Source organism: Pelodiscus sinensis, chromosome 3 (genome assembly GCF_049634645.1).
Source record: "Pelodiscus sinensis isolate JC-2024 chromosome 3, ASM4963464v1, whole genome shotgun sequence".
Taxonomy (NCBI): domain Eukaryota; kingdom Metazoa; phylum Chordata; order Testudines; family Trionychidae; genus Pelodiscus; species Pelodiscus sinensis.
Genome location: NC_134713.1, coordinates 5,040,984 through 5,066,241, shown reverse-complemented (window position 1 = coordinate 5,066,241; position 25,258 = coordinate 5,040,984). Strand labels below are relative to the sequence as shown.

At 47.0% G+C, this 25,258-nt stretch overlaps 1 protein-coding gene across 2 annotated transcripts in view; it reads left to right on the top strand.

The window, feature by feature from the left end:
* Window positions 1-449: 449 nt before the first annotated feature.
* Window positions 450-25,258, top strand: part of EXTL3 (exostosin like glycosyltransferase 3) — a 220,813-nt gene continuing 196,004 nt past the window's right edge. Inside the window, exon 1 of one of the 2 annotated variants that reach the window (XM_075923258.1) lies at window positions 450-576. The gene's annotated coding sequence lies outside the window, so the exon portion shown is untranslated. The remainder of the gene's footprint in view (window positions 577-25,258) is intronic. The other variant, XM_075923261.1, reaches the window with a different exon arrangement.

Here is a 25,258-nt window from a genome sequence, read left to right as displayed (position 1 = left end):
TGAAATAAGCGATTTCGAAATACAATCGGAATCAGATACGCCCTTTGCGTCGTGCAAATGGCCCATCGTACTTTGAGTTTAGGGTGCTGCGTAGACGCCCCCGCGGGAGCCACCAGACTGCTCGTTGGTTTTGAAGGTACAGGCCAACACAGCTCCTGCACTGCGACTTTTTATCGGGATCCACGTCTTCAGGGAGGTTGTCCCGCGTGGAGATTTGAACAGGCAGGACCGCAGACCTAGCATGGGACTGGGAGGGAAGGTATCAAGCAGCAAACGTATGCAAGGAAACTTACAGACCGGGGCTTTGTGGAATAACGACTATGGCTGCAATAACGACCAATGCGCCCCAATGCGCCCTTACCCCCCCTCTCCCCGGCCCCATCTCCACCAGGAGTCGCAGTCCCCCCATTTTCCAGCGCCCCTTCCCACAATGCACCATGGCCCGGCCACTCGGGCTCTGCACGCTGGGATTTCACAATGCTGCTGCGAGCGAGCTGAGCGCCGGGGAGAACGCGGCGCGCGCCTGCCCGCCCCGTGCAAAGCGCCCCCCGCCCCCGGCGCCTCCCCGGGCCGCAGGTGAGGGCGGGGCGCGTGCTCGGGAGCAGTTTGCAAGGGGGAGGGGGGTGCAGATGGGGCTCCTGTGCCTCGCTGCCGGGAGCGGGAGAGGGGCTGTGCGTGGGGCGGGGAGAGCCCCCGGGTGCTTGCAGGGGGCAGGGGGCGTCTGCAGGGGGTGGGGATAAAGCTTGCAGCTCCCCCCCCTCCCCACGCAGGAGCCGGCTGCACAGAAGGGGGGCGGCGCGCTGCAGGCGCCCCCCACGCGTGTCCGTGGCGGGGCGTGGGTGGATGCACCGCGGCGGTAGCAAAGCCGCGGGGGGGGGTCGTGTTTTCTCGTGTGACTCCCCCCCCCCCCGCAGAGCCACGAGCCTGCCCCCCCCCCCGCAGAGCCACGAGCCTGCCCCCCCCCCCCCCAGGCGGGGAAACTCCCCGGGATCCCCCCCCCCTTCCCGGGGCGCAGCTGACCGCGCGGTGCCTTTGCGCTGGAAAGCGGGGTCCTGCCCCCCCGAGCAGCACTGCACCCGCAGCCGCCTCCCGGCGCTCCCGTTCAGGCGGCTAGTCCGTGTCACAGCCCGCCCTAGGGGGGCACTGCTCTGGCAGCCCCCGTAGGGCCTGGGGGGAGAGCCAGGCGCTGGGCGCTCGTTCCCGGTGCATGGAGCCCTCCAACCCAATTGTAAACTCCTGTAGCAGCACCCCTGGGAGAGAGGGAGTGACGCCCAGCTCCTAGGGAAAGCCCCCAGCCGGCTCTGTTCCTTTCCCACCATGGTGTATTTTAATCCAAAAGAGCATACTTTACATTGGGGGCTGGCTGGCTATTGCTTACCTGGCAGCCTAAGGATCTCTTCTCCTCCCCCCGACCCCCCATTCTGAGTCCCGGGCCAGTTGGGAATTTGTTTCTGGTTTTAATCCCCCCCCCCCCCCTTTGCTGGATACTGGGCCTGGTGAAGCTTGGGTGGAAGTGACTAGCTGCAGTTTGGGAATTGCATCGCCTTGGAAAACCCCTGGATTTGGTCTGCTGGGGGAGAGATGGTGCAGCACTGCCCTTGTGAGTGTAACTTCAGTGCAAGGGTCAGGTAGTCAGATATGTTACAGTGGAACTGGAGCGCATCCTTCCCTGGTAAATCTTTCTTGTAAAAGAACTTTGCTGTTTGGTGCAACGTGGGCCCTTTGGAAGCCAAGGAAAATTTGATGTAGGGTTGTCAACGAGCAGACAACTAACTACATAATTAGTCGATAATCCTGAGTTTATTGGTTAATCCTGTCATCTACACCAGTGTTTCTCTGGGGCTGGAGCATATGACTTATGAGGAGAGGCTGAGGGACTTGGGTCTGTTTAGTCTGCAGAAGCGAAGAGTGAGGGGGGATTTGATAGCTGCCTTCAACTTCCTGAAGGGAGGTTCCAAAGAAGCTGGAGAGAGGCTGTTCTCAGTAGTGACAGATGGCAGAACAAGAAGCAATGGTCTCAAGTTGTGGTGGGAGAGGTCCAGGTTGGATATTAGGAAAAAGTATTTCACAAGGAGGGTGGTGAAGCATTGGAATGGGTTACCTAGGGAAGTAGTGGGGTCTCCATCCCTAGAGGTGTTTAAGTCTCGGCTTGACAAAGCCCTGGCCAGGTTGATTTAGTTGGAATTGGTCCTGCTTAGAGCAGGGGGCTGGACTTGATGACCTTCTGAGGTCTCTTCCAGTTCTATGATTCTATGAACCTTTTTTTTATAAAGTACCACCTTTAAAAAAAAAAGTACCCCCTGTACCTACAATTTTCAGACACACACAGTTTTTTTCTACCATTGCAACACATTTATTTAAACAACTTAATCGTAGCTGGGCGGGTGATGAAATTTTTGGGTGTAAAAAGTACAAAAATAATAAAGTGCTGTAAAACTTACAACAAATTCACTTTTTTCCAAATTTCAATTGTGTTGACGTACCCCCTAGAGTATCCCTAAGAGTGCTTGTACCACTGGTTGAGAAACACTGATCTACACCCTTCTGCCTCTGTATCAGAGGCAGCAAGGGTGGGGGAGGCAGAAACTGGCTCCCCACAGGCACTGGATCCACTTGCCTCATCCTCCACCCACCCGCTGCTGGCTCTGATAGAGAGGCAGCAGTGTGGAGGGTGAAGGGGGCAGACAGGAGCTGATGCATCCGGAGAACAGGTTTTTAAACCGGCTTCCCTCACCTGCCACCCCGTGCTGTGATGGAGAGGCAGCAGTGCGGAGCGGCGGGGACACTCTGGGAGGGGAGCTGGGAGTGTGCTGGCTGTTGTACCCAGGGACTGTTGAATAGTTGTGTGATAGCTAAAATTTGATGCGGTTCCATGACTATCCCTGGCCTTCCTGGCCGGGATAGTTAGCCGTGTCCAGAGAGGAGGTGAGTTTCTCTGGAGATGGAGAAATTACTCCAAATTCCCTTTAGCTTGAGCACAGGGTGTTTCAGGATCTCTCTCCTGCACACTGTTTTGCTGGCCTCCATAACATCTTCTCCTGCTAATGCCTCATGCTGGGACATGGATTATTAGCATTCTTCTGATTTATTTTCAGTGAAGATAATAAGGCTTCTAAAATCATAACTCCGAATCTCTTGCTATCCTTGCACAATCGTCCGTCTTTTCCCGTCATCCGCCTTGCTGCTCCCGGAGTGCTCTCGGCATGTTTTGCTTCCAGCATAGGCCTGTAACTCTGGGTTTGTAGGTGCTAGATTTAGAAGAAATCTAATGCTGCATTAACAAGGCACTACCCAAGGATTTTTTTAAAACTGCAGAGGGGTGTGAGAGGACCCAGGAAGAGCAGCGTTTTAAAAAAAGAAAAGAAAAAGGGGACTCTGAGGAACAGAAATAGATAACTTAGGATCTTTTTAAAAAACTTGTTTCCGGTGTTTTATTGTCTGAAACAAAATGAGCCAAACAAGCCCCTGCCCTCGCCTCCAAGGAAGCTGTGGGTTCTGTCTTTCAGATGCTCTTCCTTCTCATCCCTTCTTCCTTCTAATAAACCATCTTGTTAGTCTTTAAAGTGCTACATTGTCCTGCATTTTGCTTCTTCCTGCCTCGCTTTTAAAAAAACCAGCTTGCTAATTTAGTGCTAGCTGCAGGGTCCTGCTACAGCTCAGCTGTAAAGCTATCACAGCCTGGGTTGAAAGAGGCTGTGTAAACGCAAAGTGCGAGTACCGGTGGTGATAGCTGCCGTGTTCCATTCAGGGCTGGGTGTGTTGGCGAGGCTTTGGTGCAGAGTTGATGTTTTGTGCCACTGCAGGCTCAGAAGGCAGCGGCTGCTATACTGCCAGGAAGCCGGCGCCTTTCTTTGGCAGGGTTTAAAGAGATTCCTGTGCCATGCCCACCGCTGCAGACCTGGCCAAGTCCGGAAGCAGGAGTCTGCACATGAGTGTTGAACTCCTGCAGAGCCGTGGAATGTGCCTCTCCCACTTGTGCAAGGCTGATGGCTCAGCAGCCGGCAGAAGGGGAAGCCGGGAGAAGGATGTTCTGCTGCCGGACTGGAAACCTTTGTTTACACCGCACTGCACATGTGCACAGCGCTGGTACCACACTACGGAGTAAGAGGCATCTCCTATCCAAAAGAGCCTGCGCCAGCTAAGAGGCACAGGTTATCTATTTGCACTGTTGATGGTCTGACACAGAAAAAGGCCCGATCCTTTCAAGTCCAGGTAGATGGTGCGAAGGGACCCATCTCATTAATGAGCCGTTTCATCTCCAACCAGGGGATGTTGGCACCCTGCTGAGGGAAGGATTGGGGTGGACCAGTTTGCTGGAAGAAGTGGATTTGAAATAGGGACTTGGAGGAGGGAAGGGCTGACAGGGCATAGAGCAGGAGTGGGAAAAGGACACCAAGCCCTTATGGTTCAGGGCAGAAGCCAGACTCTAACCACGAAGATCAAGAAGATTTCCCTGCAGGCAGGTTATTCCCTAGCGCTCTGCTCCAGCGTTTCTTGCACCGTCTCGTGGAAGCAGCTGGTTTTGGTCTCTGTCAAAACAGGCTATTGGCATAGATCAGATCAGTAGCCTATCGATGGTGCATTTCCTTGGTGTCTGTGACTGGGCGAAGGGGCGCTGGGACTTAAAAGTGGGGATGGAGGGCTCCTGACCAAACACAATTGTCTCCCCCCTCCAGCCGGGTCCCTTCCGTCAGAGATTGTCGGGAGGGAGGGAGCAGTCCAGGAGGGAGGTGGAGACAGGGCCATGGTTTGCGTGCTAGTGGCCACTGCTTCTAGGCCACTTTGCTGCTCCTAACCAGGGCAGGGGAGGAGGGGGCATATCAGCTGGCCTGGCTGGAGTGCAGTGGATGAAGAGGGGCTAGAGATCATCAGAGGGGAGAATGCATTTTAAGTGGGGATTTGAAGGCTGGGGCAGGTTCTAGGCCAAGGGAGGGAAAATGTTCCAGATGCAATTCCTTGGCAATGCGGGTGGGGAGTTGGTCTGGGGGAGTCAACTTTGCACAGAGGAGCAGACAGGTGAGACCTGTTCATGTAGCGTGGAGTCCTGGCTCTGTCTCCCAGTTCTAACGCTGTAGTTAGTATTGCAGAGGGCTCACCTGACGCTTGGAGCTGCCGTCTAGACGCTCGTCCATGAATAGTTCTGCCTTGCCAGCCACATGCCTGAGGTGGAGGGGAGGCTGTTGCATCAAGTCATCTGCAGCGGCCTTGGGTGAGCGGACGTTTATTTTCACGCAGCAGGTCCGACGAGGGGAGGGAAGCGGGCCTGGATGCCAACAGGGTGCAGCTTTTGGGAGATGGTGTGAGTAGGGGACAACTCTCTGCTTAACCTAGTCTGTGCCAGCGGCGACTTTGGCCCAGGAACCAGAAAACGTTTCCCTTATGCTGAATGTCACTGATGTCAGTGGAATTGCACTCGACGAATTTGGCCCTCTGAAGCCTAAACTTTGCAATCCTCAGTCCTAGTAGGTTGTGGGCCAGCCTCCCAAAGGAAGCCCTGTCACTTGAGTTGTTTAAGACTAGACTGGACAAAACATTGAGTAATTTGTTGCTGGGAGCAATCCTACACTGGCTGTGCGGACTAGACAAGAGGCTGTCTCTCTTTAAGTGCATTCATAAAAAGAGCTTGATGTGTGTGCACGCTGTGAGCACTGCAAAACTCGCTTTGAAATTGGTTAATTGGTTGTTTTTATTTTCACTCTGATGTGCGTGGCCTAGACCAGCACCCTGTCGAGAGGTGTGTGTTGAGCACAGGGCTGAGAGCCAGGAACGCTTAAGCTGTGATTTTGATTCTCACAGTGACTTGGTGTGTGACCCTTGGACCTGTCAGTTTCCCTCTGTTCCCCTAGGTGTTACATGGGAATGTTGTCGCCTGCTATCTGAGTGCTAGGCATCGCACATTGTGTGTGTGCTACCGCCTCCACTGGGGGGAATTGGAACTGCTCCACACTGTGCCATAGACCGTGTACTGCTACCTGTTAATGGAGAGTCTCTCCTAAATAACAATACTTCATTTAAAAAAAAAATCAAATAAAATCTTGGAAACAACACAGTCATAGAAGTCAAAGCCAGAGATCTCTAGATCATCTAGTCTGGTGTCTATATCACAGGCCCATAAGGCCATGCAGCCACCCTCATGCTAACTCAACAACTGGAATTAGGTCTGATCGGGAGCAGCGGAAGCTCCCTAGAAGTGGTGGCCACCAGCGCCGAAACTATGGCTTCACCCTCGTGCTGCTTTGTATTGTGGTACCAGTGCTGGGTTTTTTTCCCCTTAAAGCTGCAGCTCTGTGACTCTGCGAAACGTTCAGCCTCTCTTTTTAGCCCTCATGATTGCAGAGGAAAGTCACAATCGTAACTTTGCTTCCCAAAAGCTCAAACCCCAGAAAGCAAAAATAAAGAGCCCCACTTTTTTTTGTTGCTGACGTGTTTGCAATTCTTGGGGTGGGCAGCTCTTGTACCTCCCACTGGAGTGATAAGAGTTGTAAGTAATGGACGGTATAATTGGGCCCAAGCAGACCCTAATGGTTGTAATAATGTCACATATATCACATGCAAATCCTTGAAAAGAAAAATCTGTTGTTGAAAATCGTTTCAAGCCAAACCTTCACAGCCCAAACCACTCCCATTTCTTCAAAATCGGCTCGTGTTCCTGCCTTGAAATGTTTCCCTTAGTTTCTAAAAAAAAGCAACCTATGCTGTGCCTTCAAACTGCCCCCCCACACACTCGGTGGGCGACTGATCTCTGCCTAGCTCACTCCTCTTCTGCTGGGTATGATCCATTTTGATATTGGCTGCCTTCTCTCCTCTTTCCTCATGGGCCAGCTGTCTGAATTCTTCTACTTCTGAATTCAGGGGGGTCTGAGCACCTGTGGAGGCTGTGGTGGTAGGATTTACATCCCCTGCATGAAACATAAAAACCTAGATAGAACTTTGCAAGGTTTCAATTGCATTGTCCTCTGTGCCATTATGGAGTTACTTAAAAGACGCTTATACCATTGTATATTGGCTCAGCTAAGGGAAAAGATGGAGAAGGACAATCCATTATAAATCCTCCTTTTGAGATTCTTGTAAGTTTCTTGGAGTTTTCTTTTGGAGTGAATTCTATCTACTTAAGTAAAAGAAGTTAATTCGATAGCTCTCGCTACATAAACTCAAGGGGTAACTAGTACAAATCCACCACATTAAGCTGGATCTTAATTCCCCTATGAAAAATATATTGCAGTGATTAGGAGCTTGCACAATGAAGTATGGAAGTACTTCAAAGATGACGCACATTGTCTTTTAAATCCAGCTGACACTGCAGAAATCAGAACCCTTTGTGAAGACTCAGTTCCATTGAAACTGATACAGATTTGCTCCCTGATGACCTGGCTTTTTAAAGAGTACAGAAAGGATAAATATTTTGTCCCTTCAAGAAGTGATATGTTATCTCATGATTTGAATGGGGACACACAACCTATTCTCAGCTGTGCCACAAACTTGCTGTGGTGTTGTGAAAAACAAAAGGAACTTAAAAACTTGTAACTAGTTCAGAACTGTCTCCCTCGCCAACGCATTCAGATAAGAATCGACTTGATGGATGCGGAGTTATCAGACTTTCCAAAACAAAAGAAATTAGTTTCTAGACTGAGAATAAGCACGAGAAATTTCAGCCTCAAAAAGTGTGAAGCGTGTTTCTTCTCCCCACGTGAAGGTTATTCTAAGCCCTCGAAATAGGAGCTTACCCTGTAGATGTCATGTCACAGGTGTAACTACATGGCTGCTAGTGAACAGCTACAGTAAAACAATGAGGATATGTTTTCGTCATAGATATTTTCTTATAATGGAACTGAGCCCTTCACAGCTGTTGGGTGGATATTGCTCATTTCTTATCCTGATCTGGTAATAAAACCCTTCAGAAGATTGATTGCCTTTCGGGTAATTTTATCCACCTGGGCAGTTCTGACTTTAGACGTATGCAATTAAATAATATAGATATTAAGAGTGAAAACATCTGAGCACCTCAATTACAAAGGATTGTATTGCTGCCTGGTCTCAAATGTATCACTGAAAGGGGGAGCCTATGATAGAATTCTCTTCATTCATCAACATACAGCATCACAGGAGTGATCGCTGGTCTGTAATTTATCATTCTCCTAGATCTCTAGTTTAGATGAGGGTATGAGGGAGGCAGATCTTAATATTTCTGCACGCTGTAATAAATCTCTGGCAACTTAAGCACTTCCCATTTGTCTGGGTCTCTTGGAACTTCACGTAGGCAGACCACCAGACTCAATCTTCCTGCCAAAAGAGGCCCTTTTCTTTTGTGCGAAAGGAAAATCTCCACATGGGTCTAGCAGTATAGGTCTTGGGACACCCATCTGAGCTGTCCTGATTCTGTTCTGCATAGGTTCCTGTGCTTTCACTGTGGTCTCTAAACACCTTCAAGTAGAGCAGCGGTTTTCATTCTTGAATAGAGGTGTGGTCCCCTCTGAAAATCTTAGACATAGTCAGCTGACTCCCAGGAGTCTGTGGACCACTGGTTGAAAACCATTGCAGTGGAACATCAAGCAATGTCCCTAATATCCATTATGTGTTTTCCAGCACGTAGGGAGCAGTGGTACCAATACATGCAAGCCAGTTTATGTTCTCTGTCTTGATTCTCTTCGCGGCGTGGCACACGCGTTGAGTGTAAGTGCTCTGTCATGTTACTTCTGGCCAAATCAATCAGTGACTACCCGTAAAACCATAACATACAGGGATCGTGTGACTTCAGGCAGTCTGCTTATTGATCAGAAACACAAGGCTATCTAAGGTTAAAAGCAAAAACAAAACAAACAAACAAACAAAAAAAACCCCAAAACAAAAACACGCCCCCCCCCTCCAAAAAAAACCCAAAACCAAAAAATCAGGAACAATGGTTTAATGACAGGGGAACAATAATTCTCAGTGGTTGAAGCAGTTTTCTAAATAGAGGAAATAAGATAATTTGATGGCTGAGGTGACTGACAATGGGACATGGAGCTTTCGCTCTCTAGGTTGCTGGTTTGAGTCAAGTTGAGGTTGGTTGTGACCTATGCTCCTTTGCACCTGATGGTACCCGGTGAAAGCATAATGAGTTGGAAGGTCGCGGTGCAGCTCTCCTAGTGCCAAGTGTAGCGTGGACATTTGTCCAAACCGGCTGTTTTGGGTAGGAGGCCACGGACTGAGCTGATCGTGGAGACTGACTTCTATTTCCACTGGACGTGGTTCTTTCCTGCGTGAGTGGGAGCGCTTTGAGGCAGTGTGGGGAGTTCTCCTGAGTGGGGGTGTCGTTCTGGCATTCTTGTCCCGACATCTCTTCGGTGGCCGCTTGGCACTGGCCAACGTGGCCATCCATTAGCACTAGAGGAAGATGTGGGCAGGCGGATTCTCCCCAGATATGGGGTCCTTTAATGGTCCCTTGTCTTTGCACGCTTCTGGACAGAATTTCTCTGTGTGGTATTGGCTGAGTTTGTGGGCTCCTTTGTACAGCAACAGGCTTTGTCCAGGTTTCCGTGCTTGGTGCCCCCTCCTGCCAATTCCCTGGTTTGACCCCGTATTTGCACCTCCATCGGTGTGTGGTGTTTTTGTTCACTCTTTCTTATTTGTATTCTTGTAGCGCCTGGGAGTCCCAGTCATGGGTCGGGACCACTGAGCTAGCTGCTGTACAAACGTCAAACACGAAGCGGGGCTGTACTTCAAAGATTTAACAATCTAAACTAACTTCTGGTCTGAACATCCCCCCACTTCAACTGAGGCTTGTGCCTTGTGTTGTTGCGATGGTCTGTGCCCCTCGCTCCCTTTTCAGGCTGGAACTCTTCACTAGCACTCAAACCACTGAGCTTTAAGAACAGAGCAAAGTGTAGCATTTGTGAGGATCCTGTGGTGACTGGCACCAGGGAAGCTTGTAGTTCGGTGGGGACTGGTTCTTTCAAGCAGCGGGCAAAAGGCTTCTGCTAGTTTCTGTCTAGCGGGGCTTCCCCTGTGGCCTATTGTTTTCCCACAATAAAAGTGAGTGTGTGTGTGACAATATGATGATTTAATAAAATACCTGAAAGGAGATGAAGAAGAAACCCTTGTTAAAGGGAAACATGAGAGCCTGTGCGCACGCAACCCAAACGTGGGAAAAGTGAACATTCAAAACGAAACGATAATACAAAGCAGGATGACGCTTTCAAGAGTCAATTCTAATCTGGTCTGTCTAAACCAGGGCTTCCCAACCTATGGGTCGGGACCAAGTATGGGTCACCATTATATTTCAAAAGGGTGGCCAAGTGTCTCCCCAGGTGGCTTTGTCCCCTCTCTTCCCCCCATTTTTGAATTGCCTTGGGTCATCAAGTCTTCCTGAATTGTCAAGATGGGTCCCCATCTGGAAGAGGTTGGGAACTGCTGATCTAAACCCATGGAAAAATGGTGTAACATCTCTTACAAACTTAGAAGCAACTTTTTCTTGAAAAAAAGGTACAACATTTACAACAAACCGTGCAGCCAGCCGTTTCTTTTGAGGATATCTTTTCCCACAGAATGAGTGGCTTTAGCATATACTGCGAGCAGCGAGATAATTGTTTATAAAGTCAGTTTCACCAAACCTGTACAAGGAGTGATAGACTCCCTTGTACCAACTTAGCCAAACCCGTATCTACTAACATGCAAATCTAAGCAAACGTTCACTATTACAAAGTATCTAGTTTCAGGGCTTGGAAACAAATCTAAGCACAAAGCAAAGGCTAATTAAACCCTCCGTTCCGGCTTGCAGTTGTGGCATATGAAATTACAGAAATTGCATCCATTCGTCTCAGTTGCTACCGTTTTTCGGTAACTGGTATTTGGATCTTTAAAGGATTTGAAACCACAGACAGAGGAATACTTCCTTTTAGGGTTAAACAAAGATTTGTATTTTTTCTATTTACTTTTATAATTAATCTTTTCATTTAAATCAATTCATTATCTTTGATCCTTTTAAGACAGCGTAACAGACATATATAGAGTGGAAAAACAGTCTGGTTAAAAAAAGAATAATAACTCCTACAGCTATACCCTCCTGATTTACCTTTGAACGGGTTGGGGAGTTATCAAATATATAATACTCACTTTAAGACAGATAGAACATACGAACGGCCGTACTGGGTCAGACCAAAGGTTCATCTATCCCAGTAGCTTGTCTGCCGACAGTGGCCAACACTAGGTGCTCCAGAGAGGGTGGACCGAAGACAATGATCAAGCGATTTGTCTCCTGCCATCCCTCTCCAGCCTCTGACAGACAGAGGCCAAGGACACCATTTTATCCCCTGGCCAATAGCCTTTTATGGACCTAACCTCCATGAAATTATCTAGCTTCTCTTTAAACTCTATTATAGTCCTAGCCTTCACAGCCTCCTCTGGCAAGGAGTTCCACGGGTTGACTACACGCTGTGTGAAGAAGAACTTTCTTTTATTAGTTTTAAACCTGCTACTCATTAATTTCATTTGGTGTCCTCTAGTTCTTCTATTATGGGAACTAATAAATAACTTTTCTTTATTCGCCCTCTCACACCACTCATGATTTTATAGACCTCTATCATATCCCCCCTCAGTCTCCTCTTTTCTAAACTGAAAAGTCCCGGTCGCTTTAACCTCTCCTCATATGGGACCCGTTCCAAACCCCTAATCATTTTACTTGCCCTTTTCTGAACCCTTTCCAAGGCCAAAATATCTTTTTTGAGGTGAGGAGACCACATCTGTACACAGTATTCAAGATGTGGGCGTCCCATAGTTTTATACAGGGGCAGTAAGATATTCTGTGTCTTATTTTCTATCCCTTTCTTAATAATTCCTAGCATCCTATTTGCCTTTTTGACCGCCGCTGCACACTGTGTGGAAGTTTTCAGGGAACTACCCACAATAACTCCAAGATCTCTTTCCTGATTTGTCGTTGCCAAATTAGCCCCCATCATACTGTACGTATAGTTGGGGTTATTTTTCCCGATGTGCATTACTTTACACTTTTCCACATTAAATTTCATTTGCCATTTTGTTGCCAAAATGGAAGCATTGTTTAGATTCAGGAGATACTCTTTTCTTTTTCCTTTTGGATTTTTTGTTGCAACTTACGACTGGTGTTCCTCTTTCGGAGCTTATGAGCGGCAGCAAGATTTAGTGCTGGGGAGGGAGCCATTTGGTTGATCAGACCTGGCTTTTTGGATTCACAACCCATCCGCTCTTGATCTGTGGCGTTCAACCTTATACGCCTTTTTCCTCTCATCTGGCTATGCTGACATTAGTTTTTGTTGTCTCATGCTGCCTTATTTGGAATTGTTTAATTGTTTTCGTCTGCTTTTATTTCCTTAAAACTGGGGTTATTAGTACTCTGTTGCTTTCTTTAGTTGTTCCTCTACCTATACTTCCCTAAAAGCGGGATTATTGTTGGTCATCCAATCAAATTTTGTTTTTTTGCTTACGTCTCCTGTATCTCAACAATGCTGCCTTGCTGACTATAATAGAGTTTAAAGAGAAGCTAGATAATTTCATGGAGGTTAGGTCCATAAAAGGCTATTAGCCAGGGGATAAAATGGTGTCCCTGGCCTCTGTTTGTCAGAGGTTGGAGAGGGACGGCAGGAGACAAATCGCTTGATCATTGTCTTCGGTCCACCCTCTCTGGGGCACCTGGTGCTGGCCACTGTCGGCAGACAGGACACTGGGCTAGAAGGACCTTTGGTCTGACCCAGTACGGCCGTTCTTATGCTTTTACACTTTAAACTAAATTGGTGCTCATTTGACATATACTGGGTAGTCCTTAACACATCTCATAGACTCATAGACTTTAAGGTCAGAAGGGACCATTATGATCATCTAGTCTGACCCCCTGTACAGTGCAGGCCACAGAATCTCAACCACCCCTCTTAGAATAATCCTCTCCCCTATATCAAAGATATTGAAGCATTCAAATACTTTGAAGGCCCCAACATGCAGAGAGTCCTTCAGCTGTGATCTGTGCCCAATTCTACAGAGGAAGGCGAAAAACCTCCAGGGCCTCTGCCAATCTACCCTGGAGGAAAATTCCTTCCCGACCCCAAATATGGCGATCAGCTAAACCCTGAGCATGTGGGCAAGACTCACCAGCCAGACACCCAGAAAGTTCCCTATAGCAACTCCTATCATCCCTCCATTGACCTATTTCCAACTGATAATGAATGGTCAATTAGTTACCAAGATCATGTTATTTCATCCAACCATCCCCTTATCATAGAATCATAGAACTGGAAGAGACCCCAGAAGGTCGTCAAGTCCAGCCCCCCGCTCTAGGCAGGACCAATCCCAACTAAATCAACCCGGCCAGGGCTTTGTCAAGCCGAGACTTAAATACCTCTAGGGATGGAGACTCCACTACTTCCCTAGGTAACCCATTCCAATGCTTCACTACCCTTCTAGTAAAATAGTTTTTCCTAATATCCAATCTGGACCTCTCCCACCACAACTTGAGACCATTGCTCCTTGTTCTGCCATCTGTCACTACTGAGAACAGCCTCTCTCCATCCTCTTTGGAACCTCCCTTCAGGAAGTTGAAGGCTGCTATCAAATCCCCCCTCACTCTTCGCTTCTGCAGACTAAACAGACCCAAGTCCCTCAGCCTCTCCTCGTAGGTCATATGCTCCAGCCCCCTAATCATTTTGGTTGCCCTCTGCTGGACCCTCTCCAATGCGTCCACATCCTTTTTGTAGTGGGGGGCCCAGAACTGGACACAATACTCCAGATGTGGCCTCACCAAAGCCGAATAAAGGGGAATAATGACATCTCTGGATCTGCTGGCAATGCTCCTCTTAATGCAACCTAATATGCCATTAGCCTTCTTGGCTACAAGGGCACACTGTTGACTCATATCCAGCTTCTCATCCACTGTAACCCCCAGGTCCTTTTCTGCAGAACTACTACTTAACTGGTTGGTCCCCAGCCTATAACAATGCTTGGGATTCTTCCGTCCCAAGTGCAGGACTCTACACTTGTCCTTGTTGAACCTCATCAGATTTCTAGTGGCCCAATCCTCCAATTTGTCTAAGTCACTCTGGACCCTATCTCTGCCCTTAAGCGTATCTACCTCTCCCCCCAGCTTAGTGTCATCTGCAAACTTGCTGAGGGTGCAATCTATCCCCTCATCCTGGTCATTAATAAAGATATTGAACAAAACCGGTCCTAGAACCGAACCTTGGGGCACTCCACTAGAAACCGACTGCCATCCTGACATCGAGCCATTGATCACTACCCGCTGGGCCCGGCCTTCTAGCCATCTTTCTATCCATCTTACCGTCCATTTATCCAATCCACATTCCCTTAACTTGCTGGGAAGAATATTGTGGGAGACCGTATCAAAAGCCTTGCTAAAGTCAAGGTATATAACATCCACTGACTTTCCCATGTCCACTGAGCCAGTTACCTCATCATAGAAGCTATCCTTTTCACACCGTTGAATTAGCGTTTGTCGTAAGTTCATGAATAGCCTGGACCTCAAATAACAATTCTTTTCTCTCCAAATACTTAGAACCAACCTGCCCTCCCCCCCGTCTTCAGCTGCTTATTTTTATTCCACTCATGATATATATAATTCTCCAACTCAGAGACCACCGGTGCCTGCAGATAGACAGGGGAGGGAAGGGACAGAGTGAGAGCAGCTGGCTTCAGCAGCCTTGTGGAGCACACTCAGTCAACATGAGCATGCTCAGTACAAGCCAAGCAGCAAATCTGAGGGGAGCGTGTGACTAGAGATGTAACAGTATAGTCAATTAACCAATAAGCAAAAGCTAATATGTTAATGCTATAGACTACATGCATTCTTTCCCCACCCCCTCTTCGTCCTCACCAATACATTTTTTAATAGGCTGGCCAGCAGCCCAGCTCAGTTCTGGCTCGTGCCAGGTCTCGGAGCTCAGACCCCTCCTCAGACAGGGGCTGCTGCCACCCTCGCTGCTGCCTCTGAATCAGAGGCAGCAGCACAGGGCGACAGGCAGCTGATCTGCGAGGGGAGCTGTTTTTTATATTGGCTCTCCTTGCAGACCGTTTTCCGTGCTGCTGCCTCTGATACAGAGGCAGCAGCGCGGAGTGGCAGGGGGGGCTTCTTGGAAGTGGGACCAGAGCACACGGGGACTATAGAATAGTCTAATAACTGATAAGAATTCATGAGGTTAATCGACTAGTCAATTAACAGGTATTTAACGTCCCTACATGTGATCCCACATGTGTCATTCCTGTGCTCCAACTCTGGTCTCCTAGGGCTGAGGTAGCAATAACACTGAGCACTTCTATAGAATCTTTCCTGCAAGCAGGGGTGGATATAGGGCAGGGCGATTGCCCCGGACCCCGCGCTTCAAGAAGCCCCGCGCATGCGCTGTGGCAAAAGGGCTCCCCGCGAAATTGTGCTGCCCTAAGCCCCACGAAATGGTCATCTGCCCCTGCCTGCAAGGATGCTTCACAAACATTCATTCCGTCTTGCGGACCTGGCTGTCACCTCCGTTTGACGATGGGGAATCTGGTCAGTAACATGAACACGAGAAAACTGCATAATAACTGAGTGGTAGAGTTGAGAATAGAATCTGGGGATCCTGATTCACTGTTCTTAGAACTACAAGACTCTGCTTCCTTGTTTCTCCGTTTAAAACGTGCGAGTGAAATCCAAGTGGGATGAGGCCAGCGTCCATCTCTCGCCAGCTCCCCCTCGGGTTGCATGTGTCTGTGTTCTTTATCCTGTGGTGATCCCCTTTTAGTGGTTCTCAGGGTTTTGTCTTTGTCATCTCAGCCCTGGCATGGGGCCGTATCCCCAGGGCTTCCCCCCTGGAGACCCTATTTTCCAGGGGCTTTCCCCAGGCTCAGTCCTCACTCAGTCCCTGCAGTCAGCCAGGGGCTCCCACAGTGCTTCCCTGCATCTGGCTTGCAACTGTCCTTAGGTCAGTCTGAGCTGCCAGTCAGGAGCCTCTCGCTCTCCAGGTCCCCGCCCCCCACTTAGCTGCTGCTGTGCTACAGTTCCCTCAGGCAGCTGGGCATGCAGTCCTTCTCCCACTCCTAATAGCAGCTCAACCTAACAACTCTCTGTCCCTCTGCTCTGTTCTCTCACTCCTTTTTATATGGCCTTCCTGGGCTCTGATTGGTTGTGTCCCATGAAGCCACTCTAGCGTGCTTGGAGGATCTCTCCTCTGCTCCTTTCCTGGGATGGGTGTGGCAGAGCCCTGAGGTCTCCAGTAAGGGGGTCTTCGGGCTTAGTCCACCCCCTCACGCCAAGTCCACAGCAAAACTCCCGTTGATTTTCAGTGGAGCTTAGATTTTCAGCTGTGGAACTGAATCTTGCTCTGCTGTGCCAGTACAAAGTAGGGATGTTGGAGTGTAACCGACTGACATCGGTTAATGGTCTTCGTTACACTCAGCCGGCTCCACGGGAGGCGGCTTAGCTGCAACATGGGAGACTTCGCTGCGGGCTCTGCAGTATAAAGCTTACGTAAGCTTTATACTGCAGTGACCACAGTGTGTAGCCATGTAGCCTCAGATTTTCAGCAGTTACACGGTTAACTATTTAACTGACTTTAAACATCTCTAGTCCAAAGTGGGTATAAAACGCTACGGAATCAGAATTCTGCTTTTCATTTACACTACTGGTAATGTTTCACACTATCTTTGCATAGACATAAATGACGACGCAGCAGAGAACTGGCGCTTTGAGTGCACTGCAGTATTCAGCTTCACAAAGAGAAGGTTAAGGGGTGACTCGATTCTTCTGTGTGAGGAACAAATGTTTAATAATGGGCTCTTCACTCTCGCAGAGAAAAGTGTCACGTGATCCAATGGCTGGAAATTCAGACTGAAAATAAGGAGAACGTTTTTAACAGAGAAAGCCGTTAATCATGGGAAACAATTTATCGGGGTCATGGTGGATTCTTTGTCACTGACTGTTTTCAGATCAAGATTGGATGTTTTTCTGAGATATTTGTCTTACCGTGTGGAAGTGCGCTGGTTTACGTTCAGGAGGTCTGACTTCTTTAGACCCATGCTTTTCCAACTTTTTTTCCCTCACGGCCCGGTTGAACAAAATTGTTGATATCTGCACCCCAACATAATTTGACTAGAGTGTGGACTCCGGGGTGGGGCTGAAGAGGAGAGTTCAGGTGTAGGTGGGGGGGGGGTCAGGGCTGGGGCAGGAGGGGCTGACTTCAAGTCAGTGCTGCAGCGGGAGGCTAAGGCAGCGTCCTGCCTTTCCTTGCACCGCAGACCATGCTGCATCCCAGAAGCAGCCCACAGCAGGCTCCCAGCCAATGGGAGTGCGGATCTAGTGCTCAGGGCAGGTGTGTGGACCCCGTGCACTCTTCTGCCCCCTACCCTCACCTAGGAGCCAGGTCTGTTGGCCTTGGCTACTTCTGGGGTGCAGCGCAGTCTGTGGTACCAGGACAGGAAGGGAGCTGCCTTATCCGCCCCTCCTCCCCCACTTGTCACCTGATTCCCCTGAGGCAATGAGACCCAGGGCCTGACATTCCAACACCCAGTCCTGGGTCGCGACCTGTAGTTTGAAAACCACTGGACTAGAGGGTTACAGTGGTCCCTCCTGGCCTTGGAGTTTATGCATCTGTGTCCATCCTTGTGCTGCTTCAATAATCCGGTAATTTCTGCCTAGTGGCATGAGACTATGACTGGGAGCCAGGCACGTCTGCACTGCGGTGCAGGTTTTAATAGTCTCACTCTGTAGCCAGGGGCGGATAGCTTCATATCTAGCCCTGTTTCCCCTTTCATATAATGTCTTCATCTCAAGAGGATGCTGAGAGTCTGACTGATTGTTTGTAAAGCTCTTTGAAGATGAACAGTGCTATCTACAGGCTCCATTCTCATTAATTTTTATGGCTCGAAGTGTTGTGGGTTTTTTTTTATGACTGAGTTTACATAAACAGGGCCTGAGCCTTAGCGGGTATAAATCAGCATCGCTCCATTGATTTCTCCACAGCTACACTGATTCACTCCCCCGTGTGTCTGGCCACTGGTACTTTCTTTATTGGCTGCACTGATAAGCCACATTGCTGTTACTTAATGAGGTTCCCTTTTCATTGACATCCTGACATGGAACATATCGAGTTAAGTCCAGTGATACATTTTGGCTCCAGCGTTTCTCGGTGCTTTTCATTTTGCTGGATTTAACGCACCCCAGCGGCATCTTTTTATGATGCCTTCTATTCAGCTTTTTCCACTGCTTCAAGTACAGCGATATTCTTGGAATCCACCTTTTATTTAAACAAAGAAATAAAAAGAACCGTAGGACATAAAGCTTGGAGCATCGTTGGCGCTTGTCTATTAGTGACAAAGGGGAAGCCTTCTCCTGGATCTAAATCCAGTCAAAGTAAACCTTAGTCATGATATTTTCTATGGAATAGCATTGTGTATGCATCGTTTACCAGGGAGGGCAAATAGTTTGTTCTCTCTGTTTGTTCGAAGCTGTTTTTAGTAGGGATGTAAAATCCTGGTTAATTAGTTTACCTGTTAAACCTAGCATTTAACTGGTTAACTGATTAAGCCGGGATCCTAGAGGGGGTGCTACCACTGCCAAGTCTTCCCCCCCCCCCCACCCAACCCCAGACTCACAGAGGATGTCACAGCTTGCCCCTGACTCCCGTGCGGGGCTTTGCAGGCGAGGGGCTGCTCCTGGGTACCGGTTAAGGTAAGCATCACCTGGTCAAGGTGATCCTTACTAGGCAACCAGTTAAATTGCTACCCATTTGCATTCCTAGTTTTTAGTTAGGATTACGCTGATGCAGGGCAAGCTGCCAGAAGATCTCAAAGTACTTGAGCAACACTCATGAATTAAGATTCAGAATGCCTCAAAGAAATAGGGAGATAAAATTAGTTCCATTTTACAGATGGGAAAACTGAGGCACAGAGTTGCCGTGATTTTCACATGCCCAAGTAGCAAGTTAGTGGGATTAGAGAGCCTGGCTCCCATTATTATGCTTTTCCCACTTTCGTGTGCTCCCTGCACACAAATATGCTAATCTTAAAAAGCTTGTTTCTTTTTTTTTTTTTTTTTTTTTAATTTGCCTCCACCTCTTGTTAACCTCTGTTTTGGTGAATTTCCCCCACTAATAGCTCCAGTGCCTGGCTGCGATTCAGACTTTAAGATGACATGATTGCTCTCATTTTAATTGGTGCCCACAGCATTGCTAATAACAGCAATTTAACTGAATAGTGCTTTGTTAAATTCACTTTGCTGCCTGGCAGGGAGAGTTATAAGAAACAGTAGTGGCCATGGATCTGTCTGTCTGTTTTCAGACTCTCAAAAACAGCATTGCATTGGTTCATATTGGAAAGGTTATATGTGCAACCCTATAACCTAACTCAGTGGTTCTCAACCAGGGGTGTATGTACCCCTGTGGCTATGCAAAGGTCTTCAGAGGGTGCATCAATTCATACAGATATTTGCCTGGTTTACAACAGGCTACATAATATGCACTAGTGAAGTGAGTAGAAACAACAATTTCATACCGTGACTTAATTATACTGCTCTATATACTGTACACTGAAATGTAAGTACAATATTATAGTTCATTTGATTTATTTTATAATTGTGGTAATAAGGAAGTAACCAGTGTTTCAGTAACAGTATGCTGAGGCACTTTTTTATATTTTTATGTCTGATTTTTGTAAGCAAGTAATTTTAAGTGAAGTGAAACCTGGGCTTGCACAAGATAAATTGCACTCCTGACAGGAGTACGGTAGTCTGGGAAGGTAGAGAGCCACAGGTCTGATTTTGTTTTTTTAAATGGAAGTTTTAATTTTGCAGAAATTCATGGCTTATGTCCTCTAGGGAAAGCTTCTGTATATTATTAGGCCCCGGATTTTTGGACAGTAGTGAGATATTGATGGCTTTTTCTTTGTGAAGAGACAAGCACTGTCCTCTGAGAAACCAAAGCTGCAAACACATTTGCCAGTCTTGACACCCGTGATCACATTTTCATATGCTCCGTAGGTGCAAAGGCACATTTCATTTGAAAATCACGTGCAAATATTATTGCTTTAGAATAAGCACCATAGAAATTTGGAATTTCACTGTGGGCGATTTTTAAATACATTAGCAAACACGTAATTCACTCTGTATCACAGAAGGAACTAAAATTATATTTAAATAGAATTTCTCAAAATGCATTCCAGCTGGGCTTTTGGGTAATTTTTCCTCCTCTGTTTATGTCTATAGTCCCTGTCCACCATGGTAACTGAAGACCTTGCAATCTGCAATGAATTATTTCCTCGAAGCAGCCCTATGAGATAGGGAAGTGTTGTCCCAGTTTTACAGATGGGACCTTGAGGCATAGGGCAAATTAAATGACTTGCCCAAGGTCACACAGGAAGTCTGTGACTGAGCAAGATGCTGAACCCATGTCTCCAGATATGGTGGTTTTTTGGGTACCAAGGACTGTGAGGTGAGATAAATTTACATAGGCTGGAAGTTCATCTGTTAGGATTAGTGTCTGGAAAGCCAGTTAGAATTTTGTTGTGCATTAGCACGGACATAGACTGCCTGTGCTGTTCTAGAGTTTAATAAAACTTGTGCTTGGTCATGGCAGAGTGGTGCACTCTTAAAAATGGTGCTCCCATTCCATGCACGTCCTGTGCGTGGGAAGCCATGCTGCGGGAGGCGGAGTCACACTACCCGGGGCAGGCTTATGCCATTCCCAGAAGCACCGGAATGTCTGGTATTCTGGGAATGTGTCCATGGCTAATACACAACAACATTCTAACTGGCTTTCTAGATGCTAATCCTAACAGGTTAACTTCCAGCCTGTGTACATTTATCTCACCTCAAATGTCTGCTGCAATGTTCTCTACCATGCCTGGTTGAGATCCTGTTTTCATGACTATAAATGCATTCCCCATTTATTTCCTACATGCAGGGTCAAGAGATGTTTTCCTTGCCTTCTCCTTATATCCACCAAAGTACATTTTTTTTGTCCCTGAAGTCAGGATAACCTCTCTTAGTTTATTCTCTGGAGTGCTGATTTCACCTCCCCACCCCATTGACTTTTATGTAAGTGCGGCTTCCTTTGTGTTGCTTTACAATACTTAATTTATCTGTTAATAGAGATGCAGGTGAATGCAACTCTATATCTCAACTCTGCTGTGCTATAGACTTTAAGCATTTATTTTTAGTATACATACGTACCTCCTTAGCAAGTATCTCCACGTAGATTTCATAACAACGAGCGTTTGTTTCAGACCTCACATGACGTTCTTTGTGAACCAGATTGTACAGCACAAGATCCAGGTATTCTTGTAACTACTTTGTCAGTTGGCATCAAGGAGTTCTTAGGGTCGCTTACTGGGAGATTGGTGCTGCGGTGATCAATTTCCTCTGGGAGAGCAAAATGTGATGTTCAGACAGAGATCTCATAGTGCATATATGTACAGTGCATAAACCTGAACAATAAGCAACACATCCTGACTATATATTTTAGAAATGTGTGTCCATCCGTCCGTGAGTCTGTCTGTTCAAGAACTCCTCCTAAACAGTAAGAGCTAGGACCACCGAATTTGCTATACAGCTTCCTCTTATCTTAACTTAAAGCAGGCTCAGGGGTTTATTGTGCCAGGATAATGGGATGTGCCTGGAATTTGTTTGTTTCTCATAAAATGGAAAGGGAGGGGCCTGGTAGGAGGGACAGTTATACCATAGAATGACCATAGGGGGCAGCAAGGGGCCAAAGATGGGGACTGGGACCCCATTGGGCCAGCAGGGGGCAGAGGTGGAGAAAGGAACTGCTATCTACTATGTATTTCAGATAGTTTGTCTGTGTGTCTGTCTGTCTGTCCCCCAGCACCCTTTCCCAGGCTGTGCCTGCTGCAGCTGCTATGGACAGACACTTCTCACATGGCTCCAAACTGCTGCGGTGAGAGAGGGGTCTCCCAGGGACAGCCTGCATTATTGAACCTCTTAGTCCCAGAGCAATGGTTTCAGTGCGAAAAAACAAAAGAATATTTGAGTTAAGGAGCTGAGCAAAGTTAGTGTTAACATTTTTTTAAAAATTGGAGTTTGTTGATTTTTTTAAAAGACGTAGTTATTCAATTTGGAACACTATATTATGTTCATTTTTAGTGTAAAATCTGAATTTCCGTGTTGTATGATGAAAGATCCAACCCTACTGTTAGGAAAGAATAAAATATTATAAATAAAAATATAACTTATTTTATAAAGTGGTGCAGTGGGTACTCATCTGATCTGATAAAGGAGACTCCAGATGTCAAGTACGTATACTAGTTTCTTTCTTTTTTTGGCAGGTTAATTTTGTGTAGCTGTAGATGGTTTGGGCCTTTCATTATTTTCGCTACCGGTATATTCTTCTCGTTTTGAAAAATAAATTGATCCATGTCAGATTGAAACACGGCTTGCTGCTTTTTTACGCTTGTAAAAGGTAGCTTGTGTGTACATTGCCAGGTTATCTAGCAGTGAAAGACACCATTGTACTCATGAAAATTAAGCTTGACATATTGCAGCTTGATTCTTTTAAAATATTTGTTTCTATATTCTGACATAAGGCTCAAAACATTACATTTATGTAGCTTTTACTTAGATTACAGGAGCCGCGAGAAGATAAAGGCTTGCTAAGAGCTTGCCTAGAGAATGCAGCTGTGCTAGGTAGATCACCTCAGACTGTGTTGCAGCTCACCTTTAAGCAGAAGACTACAGTTTGAGAAACTCTACGCTAGATCACCCATCTCAGTGCTGTAAGGTTGCTGAGTGAAGTTCCCTAGATAAGAACGGCCGTACTGGGTCAGACCAAAGGTTCATCTAGCCCAGTATCCTGTCTGCCGACAGTGGCCAGCACCAGGTGCCCCAGAAAGGGTGGACCAAAGACAATGATCAGGCAATTTGTCTCCTGCCATCCCTCTCCAGCCTCTGACAAACAGAGGCCAAGGACACCATTTTATCCCCTGGCTAATAGCCTTTTATGGACCTAACCTCCATGAAATTATCTAGCTTCTCTTTAAACTCTATTATAGTCCTAGCCTTCACAGCCTCCTCTGGCAAGGAGTTCCACAGGTTGACTTCACGCTGTGTGAAGAAGAACTTTCTTTTATTAGTTTTAAACCAGCTACCCATTAATTTCATTTGGTGTCCTCTAGTTAGGGAACTAATAAATAACTTTTCTTTATCAGCCCTCTCCACACCACTCATGATTTTATAGACCTGTATCATATCCCCCCTCAGTCTCCTCTTTTCTAAACTGAAAAGTCCCAGTCGCTTTAACCTCTCCTCATATGGGACCCGTTCCAAACCCCTAATCATTTTAGTTTCCCTTTTCTGAACCCTTTCCAAGGCCAAAATATCTTTTTTGAGGTGAGGAGACCACATCTGTACACAGTATTCAAAATGTGGGTGTCCCATAGTTTTATACAGGGGCAGTAAGATATTCTGTGTCTTATTTTCTATCCCTTTCTTAATAATTCCTAGCATCCTATTTGCCTTTTTGACCGCCGCTGCACACTATGTGGAAGTTTTCAGAGAACTGTACACGATAACTCCAAGATCTCTTTCCTGATTTGTCATAGCCAAATTAGTCCCCATCATACTGTACGTATAGTTGGGGTTATTTTTCCCAATGTGCATTACTTTACACTTATCCACATTAAATTTCATTTCCCTTTAATTGTTTCCACCCATGTGTGGACTAAATTTTGTTATGTACACCGAGGCATCTGTGAATGTGCACCATCAGTAGAAACACGTGCACCATGGGTGCTCTGCTAATTAGCTGGGCAGCAATTTGACTTTCTTCTGGGTAGCTGCCCAACCACACAGCTTATAGGAAACACTGGTGCTGAGGGCTCTCAGATTTCACTGACTTTGGTGGGAATTTGAGGTGCTTGTAACTGCACAGCATTGGGTTTCATGGCCCACTCTAACAAAGCATTGGCTTCAATGGGATTACTCATGTTTTTTAAATTACGCCTGTTTTTAAGTGCTCTGCTGAATTGGGGTCTGAATTAGCAGGTTTCAGTCACTATAAATCTTGTTAAAGGTTAAATATTGTGGAATCCTTAGATTAAACAAATAGGCTGTGTCTACACTGGCATGAATTTCCGGAAATGCTTAAAACGGAATACTATTCCGTTTTCAGTTTTTCCGGAAAAGGAGCATCTACATTGGCAGGCTGCTTTTCCGGAAAAGCCCTTTTTCCGGAAAAGCGTCTGTGGCCAATGTAGACGTGCTTTTCCGGAAAGAGCCCCGAGCGCCATTTTTGCGATAGGGGCTTTTTTCCGGAAAAGACTACTGGGCTGTCTACACTGGCCCTTTTCTGGAACAGTGTTCCGGAATAAGGACTTAGGCCCGAGCGGGAGCAGAATAGTTTTTCCGGAATAGCAGCTGATTTTGTACAGTAGAGCATCATTGCTTTTCCGGAAATTCAATGGCCAGTGTAGACAGCTTGCAGCTTATTCCGGAAAAGCGGCTGATTTTCCGGAATAAGTGGCCCAGTGTAGACACAGCCATAGCGTGCTTTGGTAAGAGGTGGCAGTACTGAAGCTGTATGCTTTTTCGGAGTGTGTGGATTTATTTGGGTCCAGTTTGTCCAAATGAACATCAGCTTCTAGTCTGACCTTCATTAGGCTCCGTCTCCCCTGCACAGCTTTTAGCAGCAAGGCTGTGTCGACACCCCCTTGTCGCTGAGAGCGAGCGTATGTGAATGCTGTTTGTTGGCACGTTGGCCGACAAAATACTTCCATCCCTTAGGAGGCCGTTTCGCTTTGTCGGCAGGAGAGCGCTTTTGTCAACACAGCATTCACACTTTCACTTGCTGCAGCACAATTTTGGCGTGGTGCATGTGGGGTTTAAGCACCCGTGAATGACAAACATTTTGATAATCAAGTGCAAATGTGGACATGCCCTTAGACAGCAGGGCTTTCAGCTGAACAAGAGCTTGACTGCTCTTTTCTACCAGCAGTTGCCAAATGCCTCTGTATTTATAGCTTAGCCATCTGCTGTAGGGTGGAGTTTGGGGGTGGTGGAGTTACTTGGATGTCCCCTGTGGACACTGCTTGAAGGATATCTCTGGAAAAATTAAAAAATGTGTGTGTTTTGAGGGAGGGAAGAGTAAGGAAAAGTCTGGCCTGTGCTGTCACACCGAATTCAAGGGAACTCAAAGAAACAGAGCAGGTCCATAGAGCGATGGGCTCAGTGAAGTGATTTAGCCCCAAGCATTGTTCCTTCTCTTTTACTGCTCCCAAAGGCCGCCTCAGCATTCTGCATTGCCAGCCAAGTTTGGGCACTTAATCC